The sequence below is a fragment of the Ursus americanus genome, chromosome 34, assembly GCF_024610735.1.
Source record: "Ursus americanus isolate L20-20 chromosome 34, mUrsAme1.1.p, whole genome shotgun sequence".
In the NCBI taxonomy this organism is placed as follows: Eukaryota; Metazoa; Chordata; class Mammalia; order Carnivora; family Ursidae; genus Ursus; species Ursus americanus.
The window spans coordinates 11570197-11596448 of NC_142160.1; the positions used below are offsets into that span (position 1 = coordinate 11570197).

General features: G+C 42.1%; 1 protein-coding gene across 5 annotated transcripts in view; it reads left to right on the top strand.

Annotated features, from left to right (window-relative positions):
* MAMDC2 (MAM domain containing 2) overlaps positions 1 to 26252 on the top strand; it is a 222308-nt gene that overhangs the window by 6416 nt on the left and 189640 nt on the right. For all 5 annotated transcript variants that reach the window (XM_087858752.1, XM_045772467.2, XM_045772465.2 and 2 more), the window contains one exon: positions 261 to 373. The gene's annotated coding sequence lies outside the window, so the exon portion shown is untranslated. Of the gene's footprint in view, positions 1 to 260; positions 374 to 26252 lie in introns of those variants that run through there.

A 26252-nucleotide genomic window follows, 5' to 3' on the forward strand; every position in this document is an offset into this window, starting at 1 on the left:
ACTATTACCATCATTCTGTGTGGGGTGTATGTGACCTGTTTGATTTTTAGTATTTCTTCTCAAATGCAACCACAGGCTTGCCCTGACACCCCAAAGCTCAGTAGTGACAAGGGTGACATATTCAAGCAAGATTTTACTAAATGACAAAAGACATGAGATAATAACGCTTACAAAATCCAGCCCCTTCTGAACACTTGGAAGAGTGTTCCAAGAGCTTTCCATTTATTTCTATTTTGTATCTCTGTCTTTGCTTTTCACAGGACTGAGGAGGGTGCCAAGCATATGCAAGAAAGCCAGTGAGTTCCCTCCACACACAAGTGTACGAGGCAGTGGGGGAGAAAACCTGTCGCCAGAGGAGCCAGAGAACAGCAGGGTAAGGTAGCCCCATGTCACCCCCGTGGTCACTGCCATCACATGCTCTTGTAAATCTTCTCTGCAAATTCACTTTTGTGTCACTTTTGTCTATTGCTACTGTAACAAACTGCCACCAAATTTAGTGGCTCAAAAGCACCAGTTTATTATCTTACAGTCCTGGAGGTCAGAAGTCCAACACAGGTCTCACTGGGCTAACATCAAGGTGTTGACAGGGCTGTGTTCCTCCCTGGAGGCTCCTGGGGAAAGTTTGTGTTTGTGTTTTATTTTGTTTTTACCTTTACGACCTTCTAGAGGCCACCTTCTTGGCTTGTGACTCTTCCATCTTCAAAGCCAACAATGAATGTGTTCCACTTTTCTGACCCATGTGTGGTCATGTTTCCCTCTGGCCACAGCTGGGGAAGATTCTCAGATCTTAATAACCCATGTGATCCGACTCACCTCGATAATGCAGAATGAATGTCTGATCTCAAGGGCCTCAATTTAATCCCATCTGCAACATCGCTTTTGCCACATAAAATAATATATTCCCGGGTTCCAGGGATTAAGACATAGACATCTTTGGAGTGGTTGTGCAAGTATTTTTTATGAGAAGTACAAAATTCTGGGCCCCTGGGTGATGCAGTCGGGTAAGCGTCCGACTCTTGGTTTCAGCTCAGGTCATGATCAGCAGGGAGTCTGCTGGGGATTTTCTCTCCCTCTCCCTCTGCCCCTCCCCAATCCCCCTACCCCTGGCTTGTACAGGCGCTCATTTTCTCTCTCTAAATGAATAAATAAAACCTTCTAAAAAAATGACTGAAACTTCTGCCTTCCAGGGAGGTGATATTCTTCTCCATAGATTTAGAAAAATAGTATTTTTGTCATTTAGTAAGAAAACACTATGGTAGTCTTAACAGGCCTTTTCAGCTATGCTAAGCAAGGCCTTTCTAGGCTTGGGTAGGATGGAAAGGTTCAGAAAAAGAGAAGTGCTCCAAACGATAAAGTAACTGGGACTTTGGGAAACTGCACATATGCACAAACACCCAAAATTAGCATGGACACTTGCAACCCATTTACACACCCAAATTAATGAACCTCTAATTTAGACTCTACAATGTGACTAAAATTCCACAATTTCCCCCTGTTTTGTGATTTTTTAAAATGGGGACACAGGTTTTGACCTTCTCATATTAGGCTGCGCGTGAAATGTATGCTGACGAGGGCCTGGAGAGCTTCCTTTGCCTTAGGTGGAGTGTATAGGGATTCCCCCTTCTTTCCAGGCCTGGGGCCCGGGGGACCCCCCACCCACGTGGCCTTGCAGGCTTCAGTGTGGTGACATACCAAACACAAGCACATATGCTAGTGAGGGTGCTGGTAAGGAGGAGATTTCAGTGTACCAGCTGCTTCTTTGCATCTCATTTTCCTTGTTTTGTCAAATGGGAAGTATTTTTCTCTGCTTGTTCCTGGGCTGTCTGTCTTTATTCATGCAGCTGTCCCTTCCTGGAATATCCTCCTTTCTTCCCACCATCTACCTGAATCATTCATGCTTTCAGGGCCCAACCCAGGCCTGGGCTCCTCCCCATACAGACTTCTTTGATTACCCATGAACAAACGAAACACTCCCTTCTTTGAACCATGATTCCTCTTAAAACTACCACTTCTCATTTAGTCATTAAATATTTTCATGATTTCTCTGAGTGCCTGAACCATGTCTTATACTTTCCCAATGCCTTTTCTAGTATGTGGTAGGTACTCAATAACTGTTGGATGTGGCAGACAACTTTTTTTTTTCCTTCCAGAATCTTTCCCTTAGTTAGCAATATTACTTCCCCTTTCATTTGGTAACTGGCCCATCCGTCTGTCCATCTGTTTGTCCATCCATCCATCCATCCATCCATCCATCCATCCATCCATCCATCCATCTATCCGTGTATCCAATTTATTGGGTGCCCAGAACCAAGCACAGCTCTAGGTACCTGGAATCCACCAAAGAACAAAACATGCAAAAACTCCTTGCCCTGATGGAGAGGGGAGAAAGGCAATAAGCATAAGTAAGTAAATTACATGTTAGAAAGTAATGGGTGCATTGTTTATGCATGTTATAGCACATTACAGGACTTACTTCTTTTAAAGGCTGAATAATATTCCACTATGTCTACATCACATTTTTTTTTAAAGATTTTATTTATTTATTCGACAGAGATAGAGATAGCCAGCAAGAGAGGGAACACAAGCAGGAGGAGTGGGAGAGGAAGAAGCAGGCTCATAGCAGAAGAGCCTGATGTGGGGCTCGATCCCATAACACTGGGATCACGCCCTGAGCCGAAGGCAGACGCTTAACCGCTGTGCCACTCAGGCGCCCCTACATCACATTTTTTTTTTATCCATTCATCAGTGGATAAATCAAATACCAGTGGATATTTAGGTTGCTTCCACCTTTTGGCTACAATGAGTAATGCTGCAATAAGCATGGTTGTGCAAGTATCTTTTTGAGATCCTGTTTGCAATTCTTTGGGATAATTACCGAGAAGTGGAATTATTGGATCATATGGTAGTTCTATTTTTAATTGTTTGAGGAATCTCCAGATTGTTTTCCATTGTGGCCACACCATGTTACATTCTCCCCAACAGTACACAAGGGTTCTGATTTCTCCACGTTCTTACCCAGACTCTTCCATATATGGATGTTTGCTTTTCTTGACCGTTGTAGCTGAGGTCCCAGTGGCTACTTCTTAGCTTTGTGAGTGGTGTCAAGAAGCAGAACATGGGGCATGCCTGGGTGGCTCAGTTGGTTAAGCATCTGACTCTTGATTTTGGCTCAGGTCATGATCTCAGGGTCATGGGATCAAGCCCTGCATGCGGCTCTGTGCTCAGCATAGAATCTGCTTGCCCCTCTCCCTCTGTTCCTCCCCCAGCTCTCTCTCTATCTCTCTAGAATAAGTAAATAAAAAAATCTTAAAATAGAAGCAGAACATGGGACATCAGTTTCATTTGCACAGAAAGCAGAGAGGCAGTGGGCAGCCTTCCGATTGTGGCAGGAATCTCTGCAGTATTATTCTGGAAGTTGTTCCTGGAAGCTCAGCCTGGTGCCTACCTCTCCAGCTCTTCCAGTGACTGCATAAGCGCCTAATTCTAGAAGTGATAAAGGGAGTGAGGATCCCGTGGGAAAGCATGAGCGTCAGATGTCTCCTTTTTTCCCTTTCCTTTCTTCCTACCTTCCTTCCTTCATCCTTTCTTTTCTTCTTCATCCTCCTCCTCCTCTTCTTCTTCTTCTCCTCCTTCTCCTCCTCCTCCTCCTTCTTCTTCTACTTTGAGAGAGAGAGAGTGCACGTGGAGGCGCTTGTGCATGCAGGGGGAAAGAGGGAGGGGCAGAGGGAGAGGGAGAGAGAGAGAATCTCAAGCAGACTCCATGCCCAGCTCAGAGCCTGACTCAGGGCTCGATCTCACAACCCTGAGTTCATGACCTGAGCTGAAATCAAGAATTGAACGCTTAACTGACTGAACCACCCAGGTGCCCCTGGGTGTCTTCTTTCTGCTTAAACTTGCAGGAAGGGTTTCTGTCATCTGCAACTGAACCCTGACTAATACAGACATTCCCTGGTGGGAGCTCAGCGTGAAATAGGGGAGCTTTCAGTGGTCATGTTTCCTGCTATGAAGGGATACTCATTTGCTGTGAGACAAAATGAAGTCAACACAGACTGAAGCACAGACGGAGACAGAGAGTTGAAGTAAGACTGAATTTAGGTTCTTACTCTCCACAAAGGCCCCGTAGTACACATTATCCATTCGTAATTTGGTTATCCAGTCTGCCTTTGATTACCTGAGATACCCACAAAATCATTATTATGAATTCCCCCTTTTGTTTAAACTCATTTAAGATGGATTTCTGTCACTAGCAAATGAAAAGTTGTCTTGAATTGGGGTAGAGGACAAATTGGAGGTGTTATGACTGGGTTATAACTTTTAAATAATTAGTCTATTAAGCCTGTTTTCCCTTCTCTCTCCTCTCTGATTTATGGTTACTTATTTTGATCATTTAGAGTTTAGAGTAATGAGGTCAAATGTAAGGCTAAGAGGTTGTGTCTGCTCTGATTCATAGCTGCAGCTGTAATCCTAACAGACCTTTCACTGCTGGAAAATCACCTCAAATTAAGGGGCCTCCTGTTGGCAGATTAGAAATCTATAAAAAGTAGAAATGGCATATTACTGGAGCACAAGTGGGTCACCACGCAGCTGCTCCACTGAAGACAGTGATGCCTTCCTACTGGAATGTAGGGCCCTGCCTTATGGAAGCCGCACTCCAGGGTTGCCAGTTTCAGACTTGGGAAGACCAGCCTGTCTTTCACTCCAACTCACTTAAGCAACAAACAACCCCAAAGCCAAACCCATCCGATCCCAAAGAGTGCCCTATCAAAATTTCAAGCAAAATGTTTGTGTAGCAACTTAACTACTAATTGTAGACTAGTACCCCTAAGCCTTGCCCATTTCCATCACTGGGTGGCAGCCAGCTGCCAGGTGTCAGATCAGCTACAACAATTTTCTTAGGGTGTGTGTGGACTTTTTCCTTTGGACCCATCCTTTACCCTACCCACTGCTGTTCCCTCCATTATTCCTGTTCTTTAAATCTCTTGACTTGCCAGTGGAGGAGCCAGTCATTGACTAGTTGGCCATCACCAGATTTGTCCTCTAGAAAGTAAGGGAAGACACTACCTAGTAGGTAGTGAGGGCTGGTGTTTAAAGATTTCATGGACTAAATGCCCAAGCAGTGAAAGAAAATGATAACAACAACAACACAACAACAACAATAATAAATTGGATTTCGTCAAATTAAAAATACTTTTCTATGTCAAAGGACGTATTTTTCTGGCCAACAATTTTCCGGGTGCAAAAAGGAGGGAGGTAGATTCAATGATCTCTATGGCCACTTACAGTTTTTACAAGTTGTTTTTCCTATCATAGGGGAAAAATGGAAGTGGTTTAGAAAAGAAGGAAAGTCTTGGGAAGAGAACTATAAAGCTTATTAGCAAAACTGAATCCTTCTGATTCAGGGCCGCTACTGGCATCTGAAAGAAGCTGTTTTGCAGATTTATTCTTCTGGGTGTTTGTAGGATTGGGGGATGTTTATATATGTGGGTTGAGAGTAGAGGGAGGAAGAACAGAATTTCATGTACATCATCGATACTAAGTGATCGGCTGCTGCCACTGCTGCCCACATATGACAGGTTGGTGCCTAAGACCGAAACTCAGACCACAGAAACAAAAGGCGTGAAAAACAGCATTCTGTGAGAACAATTCTTACACTTCCTGCAGCATGAGGCAAGGCAGAGAAGACAAATATGCCCTTAAGTGGATAGAACTCAGAGCTGACTCACTGACCACACGCTGTCTTCTCCAATGCCCACCCCTTCATTCCTGCCAACTCACCTTCTCTCTCCACATCACCTCCCATCCCTCAGTCAGTCTTTGTTCTTTTAGTCCTTTAGTCCTCTTTTGACTCCACATCATGCCCTATTAACTCTGAACTTCAAGTCAATTATCGCTCCATCTACAACAATCCTCAGATTAGTTGCCCCTCAGATGTCCTACCCTGTCCTCCACACAAGTGAGAGCTCCTTCAATCCTCCCCACTCTCGGGACTTGTCTCCTGGGAATTCCTCTATGTCTTCTTTTTTTAAATATATTTTTTTAGAGATTTATTTATTTATAAATAGGGGAGCAGAGGGAGAGAGTGTCTTAAGTGGACTCTCCACTGAGCACAGAGCCCAACATGGGGCTCAATCTCACAACCCTGAGATCACAACCTGAGCTGAAATCGAGAGTGTGATGCTTAACCGACTGTGCCACCCAGGTGTCCCCCTCTATATCTTTAAGACCTCCTAAAAAACAAACAAACAAACAAACAAACAAACAAACAACCCTCCTTTTCATCTCAGCCAAAATTCTACCAGGCCCCCTAAGATAAGTTCCTGACACCTGTCTCTTTCCTAATCATGGGTATCTGGATATTTTGTCCCTCCCCACTGGCACTTTCCAATTTACAAAAAAACAAACTACTTCTCTTTGTCCAGATTTAATACACAGAAATACTGGTAATTAACAAAAATAAGCAAAGTAAACTTAATATTTTAACCTAGTCTCCTGGGTATTGGTGAAACTTGGTGGAATAGAACTTTAGGTTATGGAACGGAAGGACACATTTTGAATAGAAATCCATCTCATGTGGGCTTTGACATTAAAAGGAACTGAAAATCCTAAAGAGGGACTGGCCACAGGGAAGGCTTGGTTTTGTGGCTCAATAGTGTCATCAAGAAACTGATTTCTTTCATTTTGTTTGTTTCCCCTTCCATGATGTCAACGTCATTTAAAATTAGCTCTTCTTGTGGTCCCAGGATGGCTACAAGCAGCTCCCTTACCTATTGTGTTCACCTCTAATCACTGTGGTTATGGAGTGACATGTAATGGTTGCCATTGCCGCAGTCACCTGCTCTACCCCTGTAGCTGGAGTGGAGTTTTCTTTCCTGAATCCAGTGACTCCCTTAAACTAAACCAGGATATTTGTCTGTTACTCATTTACTTGCAGGACTTCCAGATTGGTTTGGACCCCACTTACTGCCCATTCCTAAACTTATGTCTAGTTGGTATCTATCCTTTCTCAGCCCCAGCCCTCCCACTCAAGTCAGAGCACTAAACGTTAACAAAGTACCATGTGGAAGACTCCAGAACCATGTGTGGAAGCCTGTGGGCAGAGGTGAAAGATGCAGAGAAGGGGTGAAGGGGTAAGGACCACTCAGCCTTATAATAGTCATGTAGTGATATCATGACTTTAGCTCCCTGAACATCTGCGGGGAGGCTCCTATTGCTAAAAATGGAACAGCTGATTAGAGGACAAAATGACTAGTGCTTCCAGTGAATTCTGACCAGAAAGGAAAAGCCAGTTGGTGAAACAGAAGGTACGAGAAACATGGGAGGAAGTGACTGAGTCACCTTGGAATTCATAACAGCAGAAAAAGGGAGCAAATGGGCCTGTTCAGACACATCCATTGGATTTTTTCTTTTTTAATCAGAGAAAGGTAAAGTGAGTCCACAGTCAGTTTCTACAAGAGACTATCACTTAAGAAGAGTAAGTAGCTTTAAAAAAAGAAATGCTTACTCTGTAATCTTGGGTTATCCTAATGAGAAGGACGCTGAGGAGACATTAAAGAAATAGAACATGCTCAAGGAACAATCCATGCCTAGATTTAGAAGGAACAAAACCAGAATCTCAAAGGCAGGGCATATGATCAAGGATGCATATAAGACCATTGACGTGGCACAAATCTGTGCAAATGAAAAATCCTGAAGGCTCACTGTGAATATGTTGAGACTTGAGAAAATGTTAAAAACCAAATGTTGGGGTCTTTTTGTTTTTATTTTTTTTTTTTAAGATTTATTTATTTGAGACAGAGCATGCGACTGGGGAGAGGGGCAGAGGGAGAGAATCTTCAAGTAGACTCCCCACTGAGTGCAGAGCCTGATCCAGTGCACAGTCCCACAACCCTGAGATCATGACCTGAGCTGAAACCAAGAGTCAGGTGTTCAATTGCCTGAGCCACCCAGGTGCCACTTAACTTATTTTTAAAGCAAAAAAAAAAAAAAAAAGCAAAGAAGGGAGAGGTCACTGATCAGTGTTTGAGGAAGATGGTGTCAAGTTAAATGACAGACAAAGCGGAACCCCTCAACTGCTATTTTTGAGGGCCTCTTCCCTCTTATGGAAAGGTTTTCTTAGCAAGGAAAGTGTAATAGGTCAGAGAGAACTGCAGTTCAAGAGAATAAAGATGATAGCAAGAATATTAGTCCATAAAATGCATGTCAGTAATTAAGCCAAATAAATTCTATCTAAAGATATTAAAGCAACTTGCTTATGTGATGATATTGGGATTTGTAGCAGGCAGAATAATGGCCTCCTCCAAATATGTCCACATTCGATCCCTAACACCTGTGAATATGCTACCTTACAAGGCAAAAAGGATTTTGTTGGTGTTATTAAAGATCTTGAGATGGGAAGATTATCTGGTTATCTGGGTGGGCCAAACGTAATCACTAGGATCCTTATGAGGGAGGCAGGAAAGCCAGAGCAGGAACAGATTACGTGACCATGGAAACAAAGGTCAGTGATGTGATTGCTGGCTCCTGGCCACGAGCCATAGAATGTGGGTGGCCTCTGAAAGCTGGAAGGAGTGGGGAATGGCTTCTGCCTCAGACACTCCAGAAACAATGCAGCCCTCTCAATACCTTGGTTTTAGGCTAGTGACACTGATTTCAGACTTCTGAGCTCCGGACTATAATACATCTGTGTTGCTTTAAGCCAGTAAGTCTACGGTAATTTGTTACAGCAGCAATAGGAAACTAATGTAAGATCACTGCCTCAGACTTGGAAAAACACTGCAAAAGGAAAACCTACCCGAGGATGAGGTGGACACATTCCAGTTTTATAAGAGGCATTCTAGTAAACACAAACTTGTTATCAATTATTGGTGAGATGTCGAATTGGATTCCTAAACAAGTAGTTTGCAAGCACTTAAAGAAATAGGTATTCATCACAAGCTGGTGTACATAAATTAAGAATCAGTGATCCCCAAGTAAGATGACTGAGGTTTTAAAGTTATTAGACTTTATGGGTGGCACAGCGGTTAAGCGTCTGCCTTCGGCTCAGGGCGTGATCCCAGCGTTATGGGATCGAGCCCCACATCAGGCTCCTCTGCTATGAGCCTGCTTCTTCCTCTCCTACTCCCCCTGTTTGTATTCCCTCTCTCGCTGGCTGTCTCTATCTCTGTTGAATAAATAAATAAAATCTTTAAAAAAAAATAAAGTTATTAGACTTTTACTGGGAATATTTCTGTATGGAATAAATGAAAGATTCAGCAAAGCTTTTGCTAAAGTATCCTATGATAATTATGCAGACAAGATAAGTAAGTGTAGACTGGACTACTGAAAATTCAGGTGGATTCAGAGTTGACCCAACAAATGTACCCAAAGTATGTTGATTTTGATGGACCAAAGCCAATTTGGGAAAAAAAAAATCTTTCCTGCTCTCTTGGCCCAGTGCTGTTAAGACTTTTTAAATCAACAACATGACTATGTAAATGTATACTTTTTAGATTGGTGGATAAGACAATGCAAATACATGGGTGGAAAGAATTCATTAAAAAAAAAAATCTTCCCAAGTTGGAAAAATATAGACATTAATAAGGTAAAATTGAAAAGGAATGTATGTAAAATCTGGCATCAGGTTAAAAAAAAATGAGAATTACAATGTAGGAGAGATGTAGAGTGGCAGAAATTCTTATTTCAGAATGAAACAGTACTTGGTAATTTTAGTTGATAACATATGGACTTTGGAGCAAGAGTATGATCTAACTACAATTTAATCTTGGGTTGCGTTTTTGGAAGTTGGGCTTTCAGATCTGTGCTGGTCTGACTACTGCTGAAGTAGGTACCTGGTTAGTTCCACACCAGCAAAGTGCAACATGAAGGGCTCTGGAAGCCATATCTGTGATCGTGAGTCCTGAAGTTATAAATGTGCAATGTGTCTCCGGAGGCCAGTGAGTAGACCAGCTCGTTAAAGTGGAGGGTCCTCAATGCAGAAGGTATGAGAAAAATCACATTGGCAGGATAGGCTAAGGTGTTGTAGAGGCTGAGCTCTTGGATTTCCAGCTTAATGACAGTGAGTCTTATCTTTTAGGCAATAAGGATGTTCTAAACATTTTCTTAAGTGGGAGAGGGCAGGTGAGAGTTGTGTTTTCAAGGTCAGAGTTGATATTTTTTTTAAGACTTATTTATTGGGGTGCCTGGGTGCTCAGTTGGTTAAGTGTCCGACTTTTGATTTCAGTTCAGGTCATGGTCTCAGGGTCCTAGGATCAAGCCCTGTGTTGGGCTCTCCGTTCAGCCCAGAGTCTGCTTGAGCTCTCTCCCTCTCCCTCTGCCCCTCCTCCTGCTTGTATGCTCTTACTCTCTCTAAAATAATTTTTTAAATTTTATTTTAGATTTATTTGAGGAGGGGAGGGACAGAGGTAGAGAACCCCAAGGAGACCCCCCCCATAGAGCGGGGAGCCTGAAGTGGGGCTCAGTCCACGAGATCATGACCTGAGCCGAAACCAGAGGCTTAGCCAACTGTGCCACCCAGGTGCCCCTAGATCTGGTATTTTAAATGATGTAGAGCAATGTGATGGAAAAGTAGGACTGGGATGGAATTGTGGTCTTCAGTTTACTGGACATTTAACTTGAGGCAAGATTCTTTACCTCTGTTCCTCTGTCTCCTTCACCTGTGAAGTGTAGATAAAAATATTACGTACTTTATAAAGTTGTTTGAGGATTAAATAATTAAAATGTATGAAGTACATAGAATAGTCCCGGGCATACAGTGGCACTCAACAAGTTCTAGCAAGTAGATAGTGGTATGGTCCAACCCTGGAATATGTGGGCAGTAAACACTCTTGAGAGGAAGGACTGGCTACATGGAGCATGAAGGCAAAGTCCAAAGGCTTTATTGCTTCCCAGGACTTGAACTGGTTCTTACCTTTCCTCTCTTGGGAGTTACGCCCTTGGCTTCCATCTTGGTCACAGGGCTGTGTCTGCTCACGGAGGTTGCCTTGCTGACTGAGGTCTTCCTTCACCTGTGTCTAGAGTGACTTCCATAGCCATTTTGCTCTTACATTGTATTTCCTTAATTACCTTTCCATCTCTACAAATGTCTCACTGAGCTCAGTGTCAGCTTGTTGAGGTCAGAGACTATTTTCCATATTTATTTTTTATCCCCCACAACATCTGGTACAGTCCCTTGCATGAAGCCCATGCTCCAAAACTGTGTATTGGTGATAAAGGAGTAGGTTAAGTTAGTGATGATTCCAAGTGTCCAAGCATTCGTTATGAGGGAAATGCTGGCACCTGGCATGTAAGAGGGAAGCTCGGCGGGAAAGTCTGTTAGCCTCAGAAGACAAGGTATTTAGTGTTGGGGTCGACTGAGGTTGCAAGTTACCTGGGGTGAAGTTCCAAAGGCACTGAGGCAGAAATCTAATGTAGACAAAATTACCGTTTAAATCCCTTACATCTCAGTGTCTCTCTGTAGACACTGCGACACAGTTGCATTGGAACTTGTCAGTGTCTGAACACAGATAAAGATGTCGGCCTCCATTTGAAGGACATGCTGCACCAAAAACGATGCTTTTGTGAGTGGTGGTAAGGATGCTGTTTGCATTTTTCCGAAGTGGATAGTGTGGATTATGGGTGTTCATGGCATATAGGACTGGACTCCATTGTAATTATGTGGAATCCAGGTAGAGGTGGCTAATGAATTTAAGTGAGTGGTTTAATGCTTCACGGACTCCAGGATGATAATCTTTTAATAAAGCTTTTGGGAGAAATTGTCTATCACTTGGCAAATCTAAGTAAACAAATGGCATCAAACATGCCTTTCAGGAGACTCAGGCTTAGAAGTCAGCGCAGAAGTGAAGGGAAGGTTGAGTTTTTCCTCCTCTTCTGCGTAGTGAGGCCTCCACTTTCTACACTATCCCAAATACCCACAGAGGGGAGAAAGCAAAGAATATTATGGAACCGCTCTTCACTCCTTCAGCAGATGTGAGCTGTTGCATCAACCAGCAGATCAGGAGACTGGGATAAGAAGAATACTTTTAGCCTAACACTGTTATTTAACTATTCGTGGTTACAAGCCAGAGGGGACATTTTAAAAACATTAGCTAGCTTTGGAGAGAAAAGTGCAAACCCAAGTAGAATGCTTCGCTTTTCTGGACTCAAGAAATAATTTTAACAACTCTGATGAATGGGGAAGCCAGAATTTGAATAAAACAACGCATTAAGCAGAAAACGTGTCTCATCATATAAACAATCTAGCCATGCAGCAATGGTCAATAAACAGTACTTGACTGATAGAAATTAGCCATGCGCTAAGCCTAAATACGAGCACCATGAGTTCATCACCCCAAATGCCCGTAAAGGGTTGCCTTGTTTTGTTGATATTGCTGTTAAGGAAAAAGAAAATCATGAATCTGGATATCCTTCCCCCTAATATTAACCATCTGCCCAAACGTAACCTACTTATTTCCTGGCTGACATTCGACTTTTGTGGTTCTTTCTTTTCACAGTGATTATGAAAAATCCCTAATGGTGACTGGTGCTCACTAACGTAAGATGGAACAGTCATTTGGAGGCCGGCTTCCAAGTTATTTTTCAACTTGTAAGCCCCTTCCTCCAAACTTCCTTAAATTCAAATATTAAAACTCTCAAGAGGGTGGCAAGGCAAACCTATGTTCCTTGTGAAAACTTCTCCAAGGAAATCTGTTTTGAAAATTCTTTTAGAAGGTTAGAAGGAAGAGTAGAGCAGAAGGGTGCAAGGCCAAGGTCAGCTAATTCTGATTGAAGGGAAACGGGGATGGGAGCCTGTTTTGCAGGATCCCCCCAGGTTCAGAGAGGAATAGTTCCTCTGCTAATGGTGAGCAGCTGTTCAAACAGAGGTGCTAACCTCAATTGTTTTAACCAAAAGTGGTTGAAAATAATGTTTGAAACAAGTGACAAGATGCTATTTCTAAATTTGAAGGAATATGCAGAAAAGTTTGGGTCAGAAGAATGGGAGACTCTCAAAGATACTTTTAAAACATTAGTTATTTTGCTCAAACTTTGACTTTTGTTTGGTTATTGCTTGTATGGGGTTACTCCCATTAGAGAGAGAAGCCCCAGCCTCCACGAGCTCAAGCGCGTATTGCATAGGGGAGACGTCAAAAGATTTGGAGTGATACCGTAACTAGTCACACCCTTGGAAGTTTTCTCATCAACCTCAAGTCTGACTGAGTCTTACAAATCACTAAACAGAAGAGTTCATTTTTATTGAGTCATGTATTCATGTGTAAGAAAACTACAAATAACAGCGGTGAGGTGCCTGGTGAGGGTCCTTATACAGTCTTCCGGACGGGAATACATTCTGTTTACCCCTATTTATCAATCCCTATTTTCTACTTCCCTATAACTTTTTAATTAGCTAATTCAAAGTGCCCTGTTGGAGGCTTCTAGGGGCAGAGGCTGTGTTGTACCTGCCTTTGCATTTTTCCAGCCCCTACCTTTTCTGCAGTAGGCTTGATTCACATGGACCCAGGAAGATCTCATGAACATTAAAAGCCTCGTTAAAGTGGAGAGCAAATGTAGGCAGAGGAAGTGGAGAGGCTGGCTTTGTCTTCCACCTGGTGGAATTCCAGATCTTTCCCTGCAATTGCTGGGTAATGTATGGGTTTGCTCTTAAAGGCAGAAATCTGTTCTATTCCAAGTTCTCTGGCTTTTATCCCTGAATGTTGGCCATAATTTCAGGACAGTTGGGATGAATAACATGTTAGTGGAATTTACATTGCATCACTTAAGTGTTTCCCTTTCCCTTGGCCCTGCGTGATGTGTTTCTCCTTTTTACTTCTTCCTCCAGCAGAGGCAAAATGTCCTGCAAGGAGTTAATAGTTTTATGGCCATGCAATTGGCAGCCGTAGATCATGGAGCTCAGTGCAGAAATCCAATTATTTCCTTTGTCTGAGATGAAAACCAATACACTGGTGGTGGGGGAAGGGCTTCTCTTGCAGGGTTGGTTGATTTAAGATTTTGTTCTCTAAAGGACAGGTTCTGTGTTGCAGCTTGGCTCCTGGGTCACAGAGGCTCGGCTTTTTTTCCTGTTCGATGCTAGCCACCTGAATGCACTTGGGGTCCAAGAAACAGGACAAAAGAGCCCCTTCATCTTAAGTTTCTGGCTATTTGAGGGCTTAGGGTGAGTGATTAAACCAGCATTAAGTAACCTAAGCTAAGCATGATGGTGAATCCAGAAACTTACTCTCCATGTAGGAGATATTTGGGGAACACAGGTATACCTCATTTTAGTGTGCTTCACAGACACACAGTGTGCGTTTTTTTTACAAATTGCATTGTGGCAACAATGCATTCAGCTATTCTGTTGGCTCCATTTCTCCAACAGTATTTGCTCACTTTGTGTCTCTGGGTCAACAGAGTATTTTTAAATTAAGGCACGTACATTTTAAAAGACCTATTGCACACTTAATAGACTACAGTACATTGTAAACATAACTTTTGTAGGCACTGTGAAACCAAAAAAATCATTCAGCATTTTCCTGTGGTGGTCTGGAACTGAACCTGCAATATCTCTGAGGTCTGCCTATAATTTGAAAACAGAAGCTGCCACTGAGACCTTCTAACTAAGCCTTGGAGCACCAGTGTACAAGGAAATACATAAATTCACGAGAGATGAGATGGCTAGATATGGCTCCAGCTGGGGTTTTTCACTGGCTTAGAGTGGGTAGGGGAATTTCCAGTTCCAAACCAAAGATAGAATGTTTGTCTTTTTTTTTTTTATGTAGCCACTGCAAAATGCAAAAAGAATAGAAGCATACATAGTTTTAGCCCTCAGAAACCACTCTCTCACCTAATCTAATATGCTCATCTATTAGCTATCCATCTTGTCCCAGCAATCTTGTGGAAAGATATGATTATATGCTTACTCACAAGAGAGCCAAAGAAAAGTGAGTGACTTATCCAAGAACACAGTATAATTAGAATCAGAATTGGGATCAGAAACTGAGCAGGATGGGACAGGGCAGGCATGTGGACAGGGAAGTCAAAGAGGCCTGGGTTTGAATTTCTATTCTGCAGGGAGCCCTGATCTCTTACCTGAGTATTCATTCCTTCATCTCTAAAATGGGAAAATAATACTTACATTGGTGATATGTTAAGAGGATTAGGGGTAATGTAGTTTATCCATAATAATCCTCTTGAGTAGTGAAAGGAAATAGTAGGTAATAAGACAGAAAGGAAATCAGACTGAGATTATAGAGGAACTAGAGTTCACCAGCTGTGCCTATCGAGATGCTTGGTCACAAGGAACAGAGGTGGGTTTGACCAACAATGATCTGGCATGGCAGAACCTATTCTAGGATCATGAAGACCTGTAAGAATTCTAGCACTGTGGAGAAGCAAAGCTTTTTTATATGGCCATAGTTAGACTCTTGAATGAAGACCTGGTCCTTATTCCAGTCTAAAAGTATAAAAGGTGGGATTCTCACTTCACATGGGATATTCTGTCCTCATGCCTCTAGGAAGAACCAGGACCCCTCACGCAACTGTATCCTTTCCTGGCATGTACCATTTGCACTGCTTATTGGCAGGTTCAGGGATAAACAGAAGTGAAAGCATGTTGAACTGTCATCCAGGTCATCATTCTTATCAATCCTGAAACTTGGACTATCCCTACGTGGTCTAGTTTAGCTAACTAAAACCAAAGAATAATTAATTAAGAGGATACAGGGTAGCTTAGAGAATGAATAGAGGTGCTGAAGAAGCAAACCTCAACAAATGGGAGTCTGGGCTTCTTTGGGGATCTGTAGGAGGCAGGAATAAATGAGCAGTCTTTGGGGGGTGCCACCAACGGGATTGATTAGTTTCAATGATTTTTCCAAAGTTGGGTCACTCCCCTGAGACTTCGCATTCTAGGGGAAAGAATCTGACGTGGTCCAGCTCAGGTCACATGTGCACAGTCCCTCCCAGAATTTACCCAATGAAGGAAGGGCATTTTCTCCAAGGAGAAGGAAGAGGGGAAGCTGAGTAGGTCAGAGCATGGGCTGTCTCTCTTCTGGTTAGGACTCTCAGTAGAAAAGCTACAATCTCCTGATAGTATAGTCCATTGTTCTTTCTCTGGGGAAAGCTGCCTTTGCAGAATACAGTGAGAAAATGAAATGATTAGCCAAAGCCTGTCCATGTTTTGCAAACACTCTTGAGCTAAGTACCTCTCTGCCTGTTAGTGAGTGAACAAGCTTCAGTATAATGTAATATGACAACTCCTACTGCAAACCACACAGTCCAAACATTGCAAGGCTGCATTTTGGATGGGAAGTCCATATTTTGGCATCTATGTATACATCAGGAAATACACCTCCTGATATGTGCATATGAAGCTTAGTCAAGTCTAGATCTTGTTGCTTAGAAAGGTATCTCCTAAGGAGCCAGAAGACAGGAACTGCTTGGGACTGCAGCACGAAGAGCCACAGAAGGGCTTGATGTCTCCGCACTCTAGGGAGTAGCAGTCTCAGATGCTCTGTCCTTGCAGCAAAATATACCAGCTCGTCCTGAGTCAAAGCCCTCAGAAGCAGCTCTCCAACCCCCAACCATCTGCCCAAGCACAGGGGCTTCATTCTGAGGCCAGGATCTCTGTCCATGTGTCCTCTCCCCACTCTCTCAGGGACTATGGACTCACTCCCTATATAACTCTATCAGAATCCTTTTTTTAGCAAAGGATCTGAGGTATTGATTCACAGAAAGAGTAAATTATAGCTAATATAACACTTCATATGCTTCTAAATGTTATGTCTTTGAATCTTTACAATGACCCAAGAGATGGAATTCTCATTTGCCTTCCATATCTTCTCTCTACCGTTCTCTACTCTTCTCCCTGCCCTCAGGAGACTTTGAATGGACCGTATCAATGGGCTTCCTTGCCTATTTCTTTTTTTTTTCCTAATGTTTTTTTTATTATATTATGTTAGTCACCATACAGTACATCCCTGGTTTTTGATGTAAAGTTCGATGATTCATTAGTTGCGTATAACACCCAGTGCACCATGCAATACGTGCCCTCCTTACTACCCACCACCAACCTATCCCATTCCCCCATCCCCCTCCCCTCTGAAGCCCTCAGTTTGTTTCTCAGAGTCCATAGTCTCACATGCTTCATTCCCCCTTCTGATTACCCCCCTTTCTTTATCCCTTTCTTCCCCTACCGATCTTCCTAGTTCTTATGTTCCATAGATGAGAGAAATCATATGATAGTTGTCTTTCTCTGCTTGACTTATTTCACTTAGCATTATCTCTTCCAGTGCCGTCCATGTTGCAGCAAATGTTAAGAACTCGTTCTTTCTGATAGCTGAGTAATATTCCATTGTATATATGGACCACAACTTCTTAATCCAGTCATCTGTTGAAGGGCATCTTGGTTCCTTCCACGATTTGGCTATTGTGGACAATGCTGCTATGAACATTGGGGTGCATATGGCCCTTCTCTTCACTACGTCTGTATCTTTGGGGTAAATACCCAGTATTGCAATGGCTGGATCATAGGGTAGCTCAATTTTTAACTTTTTAAGGGACCTCCACACTGTTTTCCAGAGCGGCTGTACCAACCTGCATTCCCACCAACAATGTAGGGGGGATCCCCTTTCTCCACAACCTCTCCAGCAATTGTTGTTTCTTGCCTTGTCAATTTTTGCCATTCTAACTTCCTTGTCCATTTCTTGGATGTTGGGAAGCTCCCACAGAAAGTAGGAGGGTGAGCTAGCTCCCTCCCTGCTGGGCCAGGGATTAGCATGTCTGTGTTTCCCTTGGAAGGCCACACTCCTGCTGTGTAGACCTTTCCTACAGCTACAGCTGTACCAGCTCTAGCCAAGTTCTCCTTCTTATGGTAACTGTCCTCTCTCCTTGTCCCTTCAGATTTTGGAGTGACAAAGGGTTCCCTGCTTTAACCCTTCCCAGAGTGTTTCTGCATGCCTGGCTGATTTCTCTGAACCCTGAACTGATCTTTGTAAATAGTCCCCATTAAACCCTCCTTAATTACCCTGTTTGAATCTATTACCTATTTGCTACTGGGGCCCTCCCTGATACAGCTGAGTATTATTGTCCTTATTTTATAGATGAGAAAATGGTGGCCCAACAAAGAGCATGTTGAACCCAGTTTGTCCATCTATAAAGCTCAGGCTCTCTCTACTAGTGTAGTCTGCCCAGCCATCTCCATATTTAAGACAGCCCATTGCCTTCTGCTGAAGTATCACACTCTGGTCTTTCAGGCATTAACTCTTATTTGGGGGTGTGGTTTTGGAAGAATAACCCTTTTTTCTTCATACCGTCCGATGGGTCCCATTCTGTTCCACCCACCAAAAGCGATGTGGGACCTCATTTTCAATTTTTGAAGAACCTTTCTTTCTTTGGGTTGGAAAGAATTGCTCTGAATCCCCTCTTTTCACTCAGGAATACCTCCTGAGATTTTGATATTTGCAATCCTACTAAGCCGAACTTATAAACTTAATTATTTGAAAACAACCTTAATAAAATCTGACTCAAGGCAAGTCCTGAAATACAAGATCAGAGAGGAACCTAATTAGCTATTTCTTTCCCTACTCTAGATGCTAAAAAAGCACACTGGAGCTAGAAATTCAGGTTCTTAATCTCATTTCGAGTAACATAGACCTTCTTAAAATTTGAAAAAGTTACGAACTCTTTCTTCAGAAAAATGTGAATTTTTTCTCTTTCTTTCTCTTATACACACACACACACACACACACATATATATGCACACAAAATATTACTATTATTTCGGGGGTTCATTGTCATCTTGAAGCCCACTCACAGGCCCCCAGATTAAATTTTTCTCTTCTAGGCTAATCCTTTAGGTTTATAGGTAAGAAAGCTGATACCCAGGTAGGTAAAAGGACTGACCCAAGGTCACACAGCTTATACTGATATATCAATCAGGTTGGGCTAAGTTATACTGCAGTAACAACAAAATTTCATGGCTTAAGACAACATATTTATTCTCATTCATGCTGTTTCCACTATAGATTAGCTAGGTACTCTATTCCATGTCATTTTTACTTAGGGATGCAGGGTGATAGAAAATGCCTTCTAGAATATCATCTGTCTTCATGACAGAAGAAGAGAGGGCATTGAATATCATGCATGATTCTAATGCTTTTGCCTGAAAAGATTTAATTTACCATTAAATTAAATTTAGTTTACCATTAAGATTTAATTTACCATCACTGCTGGTCATATTTCATTGGGCAAAGTAAGTCATATAACCATGCCTAACCTCAAAGGTGACAGAGAAACACTTGGCAGACAGCACAAGTGACCAAAAGAGCTGGAAAAGCCAGAAGTAGGACCAAGGCAGTTTTATTTTTGTCTAGTGCTATCTATGCTTCGGAGGCTACCATATCATAATCTAATTCATCTGGATATATCCCATAGATTTGTCATCAGCTTAGGAGAGCCGTATTTCTGATATAAAATCGAAACTAAGTCAGAGGCTTCTGCTTGTCTTATTTGTAAATGCTGATTTTCTGGCACAGTTCATTTAAGATGCTATCACAACAAAGGAGGCCTGTTTCATACTGGATTTTTTACAACTCTTATTTTCAAATTAAAATCTTTCTTTCTACTATGTTAATTGCGCTTATATTTCTAATACTCCCTCATTTTTGCTGGCCCTCCACACTTTGGGACCTATGGTGTTACCCATGCAAACACAGAGGAGTTTCTGGATCTGTCTTACGTTAGCAATTGGCAATAGTTGTAGCTCTATTTTTACCTTCAGTTGTTCAGTCATTCCACAATATACTGAACACTTGCTTTGTCCCGAGAGTTGTAATGAGGATGAAATTAGAAAATTCACAGGTGCAGAGTAGTTGCTCAAAACATGTTGGCTGGTTGTGTGTGTGTGTATTTATTGTTATATTTTAAAATAGATATGGGATAATGATTAGGAGCACACACTCTAAGATTTAGGCAATTTTGTTAACCTCTCTGTGTTTCGGTTTTCTTATCTATTAAACAGGAATAATAATATTACCAAACTCTCGGGCTATAATGATGATTAATTATAATAATACATATAAAGCATCTAACCAAGACCTGGCTCTGAGAAAGTTCTTGATGAAAGTAGGTATTATTAGTGTTATCAGCATGATTACTGGGTAATCTGATTACTACTTGCCAAGAGGGCAGTGTGGCAAGAAGGGAAGCGTGCAGGCTGTGGAATTAAGTAGACATGGGTTCTAATCTCCGCTCTGTGGGGATTTGAATTTAGGCAAGTTACTGTTCAAAGCTTCATTCTCGTCTTTCAGTGATACATACTGGCCTTACTCACTTTGCAGGGTGTTTGGGAGCACCCCATAGCATCCCACATGACAACAGTATACTACACCTTGGAGACACTGAATGATTACGAGTTCTTCCGGAGGTCCTGTGGCATACAAAGACGAACAAAGGAAACAAGTCCTCTCTTGCCTTCCGGGGGTTTATAATCTCATTGCAGAGATAAGGTGTGCCCACGAATAACTACAGATACTCTAAAATGATGAGTGCCTGAAAGAGCTGCAGCTAATGGGCTGTAGAAGTTTGCATTAGGTGAATTACTGCAAGAGGGTCATTTGAGCTGGATTGTTGGCTTTGGCTGAGAAAATGTGCTTTTTACTCAAGAGATATTTTAATTTATAAACACCACTTGTTTTCCTTTCTCTGTCTCTCTTCACCACCTCTTCGCACCCACACCCCAGAATACCCTACTACATACCACTGATCATTTTGTATGGAGAGGAGGAATTCATTACCCTCGCTGCCAGCCCGGTGTGCTGATGTGCTCTGTTTTCTGGCTGTGATATTTACAGCAGCTCAGTTAAGATCTAATTTTCTATTATTCCCTGAACTTTGCAGCCCTCATTTTTCAGCTCCTGTCTGAGATGCATTGCTCCAGCACCCTGGAACCACTGCTGGAAAGACTTATTTAACATTCAGAATCGATGAACAAACAGGAGAAACATTTTACCAGAAACAGGCCACAAAGTGATGTGGGGTTTAGCTTTGATTCTTAGCAATAGTTTTTTACTCTTCCTTTCACCTCCTGTGGTCAACTGCATTTCTCTGCCTAATTATCAAATAAGATGCCTTGGAGGGACCTGAACTTCAGTGTTCTCTCCTGGAAATGTTATGGTCCTGGGTCTCTCTGGGTGTTATTATTATTTCCTTTTAATCTTGGCCTCTGGACTTGCTTGATGTTGTAGGAACCCTGTTTTTCTCTTTCCTCTCACTAGTCTCTTGATAGACTTGCCCTATGACACAAAAACTTGTTTAAAGAGATCTCGAGGCTAGTAGACCCTTACTCTGCCTCATTATCGGTGGATTCATTTGGTTGGTGAGACAGGCTTTTGATTAACGTGTGTTTCCACTCCCAAGCTCACTGCTCCCTGACAACCCCTTTCCCTTGAGCCTGTGAGAGCATTCATCAAGGATGAGGGTGGTTGAACACTCTCTCAGCCCACTGCTTTCCACTCTGCAGCCCATCTGCTAAGGTGTTAACAGGTTTATGGCCATTCTGGAGCTATGAAATTTTGGTAACTGCCTGCCCTTAAATAGTATATATTCACATCATTGCACTGGGAGTAGCCGTTTTATACAATTTGACTATGCCATCCCAGCCATACTTCATCAGTGAGATGGGAACTTAACAAAAACACTCTTCCCTGGAATTTTGGATTTGGGACTAAGAGCTAGTTAGGCTAGTCTCTTTATAGAGGCTGGAACCACAGATGTAGAAGTGAGGGGGACTGGGTGTCATTTTCCTAGCAGGTGGAACCAATGACAATGAGAAAAAAATGGAGCATGCCGAGAAGAGAGTGTGAAGACACAGAGATGGGTCCTCAGGGCCACTTAGAGCTCTGGTCCACTTGTTCCTATGACCCAATAGTGCCTATCTTCATGTGATGTCAATTCTTCATTGGGTACCATGCACACCCTCAAACGTTTCCCATAAATCTCTTCAACGCCTTTGACTGGCAAGAGTTGGTTTCTGTCACAGGTAATCAGAGAATCTTAATTGGCACAATGATTTTCTTTAGCTAATTGCTGGTTTTATGTTTCTGGTGATAGCTACCAAGAGAAAGGTTAGATTATTACTTAGTATCTTTCTGATCATAAAGGAATATGTTAAAACTTCAGTACACTCAAAATAGAATCATCAAATATACCCAAACGAATTAAAAGCGAGGTCTTGGAAAGATAGTTGTGCACCCATGTTCACAGCCACATTATTCACAGCGGCCAACAAGGTGGAAGCAACTCAAGTGACCATTCATGAAGGGCACACAGAATGTGGGGTATAATGTGTGTGTGTGTGTGTGTGTGTGTGTGTGTGTGTGTGTGTGTGTGTGTATATATATATACACACAGTGGAATATTATTCCGCCTTAAAAAGGAAAGAAATTCTGTCACATGCTACAATATGGACGAAACTTAAAAGATCTTATACTAACCAAAATAAGGAAAGCACAAAAAGATGAATACTGTATAATTCCACTTATGCAAGGTACCTAGAGTAGTCAGATTCAGAGACAGAAGGTAGAATGGTGGTTGCCAGTGGCTGAGGTGAGGAAGGAATGGGGAGTTATTGTTTAATGGGTGTACAGTTTGTGAAAGTTTGTAAAAGATGAAAGGAAGTTCTAGAGATTGGTTGCCCAGTACTGTGAATGGACTCAACACTACCGAACTATATGGTTAAAAATGGTTGAGAAGGTAAATTTTATGCTGTGTGTATTTTATCATGAGATGTGCGTTTCTGGAGAAGCTCATCCATAGACAGTTATCTCTTGGTGTGTCTGGAAAGATCAGCCCAGGTGAGAAAGTGAGAGAGAGCATTCTAGGCAGAGAAGCAGCTTGCACAAAGGTCCAGAGGCATGAATGGGCCGGATGTGTTTGGAAACCCTGAGAAGCACTTTTGTGTTGAAGCCTGGGCAGCAGTTGGGGGCAGATAACAGAAAAGCACGGAAGGAGACGGGGCTGAATAGGGAGGTCAAGAATGGGCCGTGGCTGCCAGTGGATTGTTTGGGAGGCAGGCAGTGTTTCTGAGAGTTCTGTGGACTGGCCGCCTATCAAGAGGCTACTCGACAAATAATCTGGGAGATATTACACACTAGATCCACTTTAATGTTGCCTTTAACTTTGTCTGGAAAAAGGCTCATTACGCTCATGTCTTGTGGCTGTTGAACAGAAGATTCGATGGGCCAATTCGGACTATGTCCCTAAATCTTCCCTTTCATTGCCCTCTCAGCCCCCACACCCAGCCACGGGACATCCCAATCTCAGGACTTAGCTTTTCATCATTAACCGACTCATGCTTCATTTTTATGTGTGTTTAATTTATTCATTCCACAAGAATTCACTGAGCATCTAACCTGTCCCTGAGGCACCACTGCGAGTGATCTGGGAGTAGGAAGTGAGAGGTGAGAATGCAGGGGGACAGAGGCTCTGGAGGACAGATCCTGGAATCAGATGGGTGTGAGGGAAGTTTATTTCTGCCTTGTGCTTGTCATCTTCCCTTTCTGAGTCTCTTATAGTTAATTCATCTATAAAATAAAAATAATCATAATATGTCTGTTATGGGCAGAATTATATTTCCCCCAAATTCATATGTGATGTCCCAACCCCCAATACCTCATATTTGGAGATAAGATCTTTAAAAAGTATTAAGTAATTAAGTTAAAATTAGGCCATTAGAGTGGGACCTTAGTCCTATGTGATTGGTGTCATAGAGACAGCAGGAGTGCATGTGCACAGAGAGACGACCATGTGAAGAAAAGCAGCAAGAGAGTGCCTCTCTGTGAGCCAAAGAGAATGGCCCCATTATGGCAGCCCTAGCAAACTAACACACCTACTTTATGTGGTTATGAAGAATATTAACTCATGTGATGCACATATACATTTTACTTAGTATAGTCCCTGATGCACATAAAATGATTAATACAATAGAATTATTTTTGCTCTTGTTATTATAGAGATAAACTAGACAGAAATGCCATATGAAAGCTGTACTGTGTTGAGAGGGAGAAATGTGGTGTTTCTATCATGCATGTTTCTATAACGTATTGAAATATCTATAAAACAAGATGGAAAATGCTAAGTGCCAAAAGAGGTAAAGAATATTCTATGGTAGTCAGAGGAGGAAGAACTGGGAGGAGGAAGCAGGGGGAGGCTGAGATGAATTTGATAGAGGCGTAGCATTTGATCTGGGGTGGATAGGATTAGTACATGCGGATGGCATGCAGGATGTTAATTGTGTATGTTTAATTGTATATATTATATATTAATATGCTGCATGAATAAATATGATATTCACTCACTAGTCAATAGATATTTATTGAATGCCCATATGAAGGTACTGTTCTAGATGCTAAGGAAATAGAAATGAACAGGCAAAGTCTCCAGCCTGGAGCTTAGATACCAGGGGTGATGTTCGTAATTATTAAGAATAAGAAGATCCTGAAATAGTATATGCAGTATGATTCTATTTTTAATATACATGTGAATATATACATCTATTATAAAAAGGACATCATGTGTGTATAGTTACGTATCAAGAGAAAGCGAGTGTGGAAGAGCCAATAGAAATCTGGAAAGGCAGATACCCAAGTATTTAAGTGATTATATTTTCAGCCCTGGAATTCTCTTTCCCCATTTTTGTTTATCTATATTTTCCAACTTTGGGAAGAATAAACTTTATACACCATGTTTAAAAAGTTGTGCATTATGAATGCAATTAAACCACCAAGTGCTAAAGTTAGAACTTAACAGGATCGGAAAGAGTCTGCTTTCCTTACTCCCGTCTCCTAGACAGCTGCCGCATTTCTAACCCTGAAGGCCCTTTTCGTGGTTGCTGTTATTTTTCACAATTCCACCTGAAGGCCTCTTGATGTTCAGCTCTTTCCCCTACATCTGCTACCATCCCCCTGGTTTGTGGCCCATAAATCCCTTCATTTGGTAAAATAAAATTTTCAGCTTGAGGGAAGTGCTTTTCTCAAAGAACATTGTGTTCAAATTCTGAAGCTTTGGGCATTTAGAAGAAAGATATTCTATAAATGCAAATGATTGCCGTCTCTCCTTGCTTTGGAGTTCTTAAGTGCATAGAAGATGTTCACATCAAGCTGGCTAGAAAGTAGTCATGGATTTTACAATGACAAACAAACCCCACAGAATTTAGGGTCCTCTTGAGAGCAAGCATCTTCCGTGCATAAGAGGGTTTCTGTATAGAAGCATGGTGCCCTTCCTGGCTCTCAGAGTCACAGGAGATGGGTTTTGCCTCACCAGTCCTGAACCCAGAACCTCAGCCATTGGCTGCATTGGCAGAGCCAAATTCTAGGCTGAGATTCAGGAAAAGTTTCTCGTTCATGGCATCGCTTCTAGCAAACACAGTCTATCTTTTTTCCGCCAAGGCCCCAGTTTGCTTGGCATGACCTGGATTATCTGGCAAAAAGCTAGTTCATGGTGCTTCTCCAGCTTTCCAGAGCTGCCCGCATCTTTCAGCTAGGCTGGGTGTGGTGATTTTAATAGGCTCACAGTTGAAAGTATAATGTTTTCACATTTCCTTTCGTTTATTTACTCTGGTTTCTTACTCCAGTCTTTCCTGTCGTCTCTCCTAAATTCAAATGCTGGAAATTTTAACTACGGTTTTGCTGTGCATGTATTTATTCCGTGAATATTTTTTCATCCTCATTAGTGACTTGTGATGATGGGCCCTGCTATCATTTGAGTAAAATTAATCAATTTACCTTAGTAATTTTTTAAAAGATGAGGGTCTAATGGGGGTGATTATAATTTGAGTAATGGTATATATGGATTGTGGGCAAAAAGACTATTATTTAAATATGGAAATAACCATCCCTAGATGTGTTCATGCCGCTGAAAAAATCTCAAAGTTAAAAAAAATCTGATTTCCTCATTGAGAAAGCCATTTATGTGGTGGTTTTACTTTGTTGATTGAAATGCTCTCTGTAGTTCTTAGGATAAGCACATGAAGCTGGCCTTCCCATTTGGCCTATCAGGCCCCTGACTCTTCTGAGGCCGCAAGCCTCACACCCTAAGCAGGGCAGAATCTGTTTCTTCCACTTGCTCTTGGGCACTCAACTCTTTTATCTCTACATCTTCACGTGGTGTTTTTCCTTCCTAGAACATTCCAGTCGTTGCTTTCTCTGACCTTGTGTCATGATGGAAGGTCATTGCCTTCCCACTTCTCTGGCTCCTTCATTGGTCTGTAAAACTGCTGAGAGTAGATACCA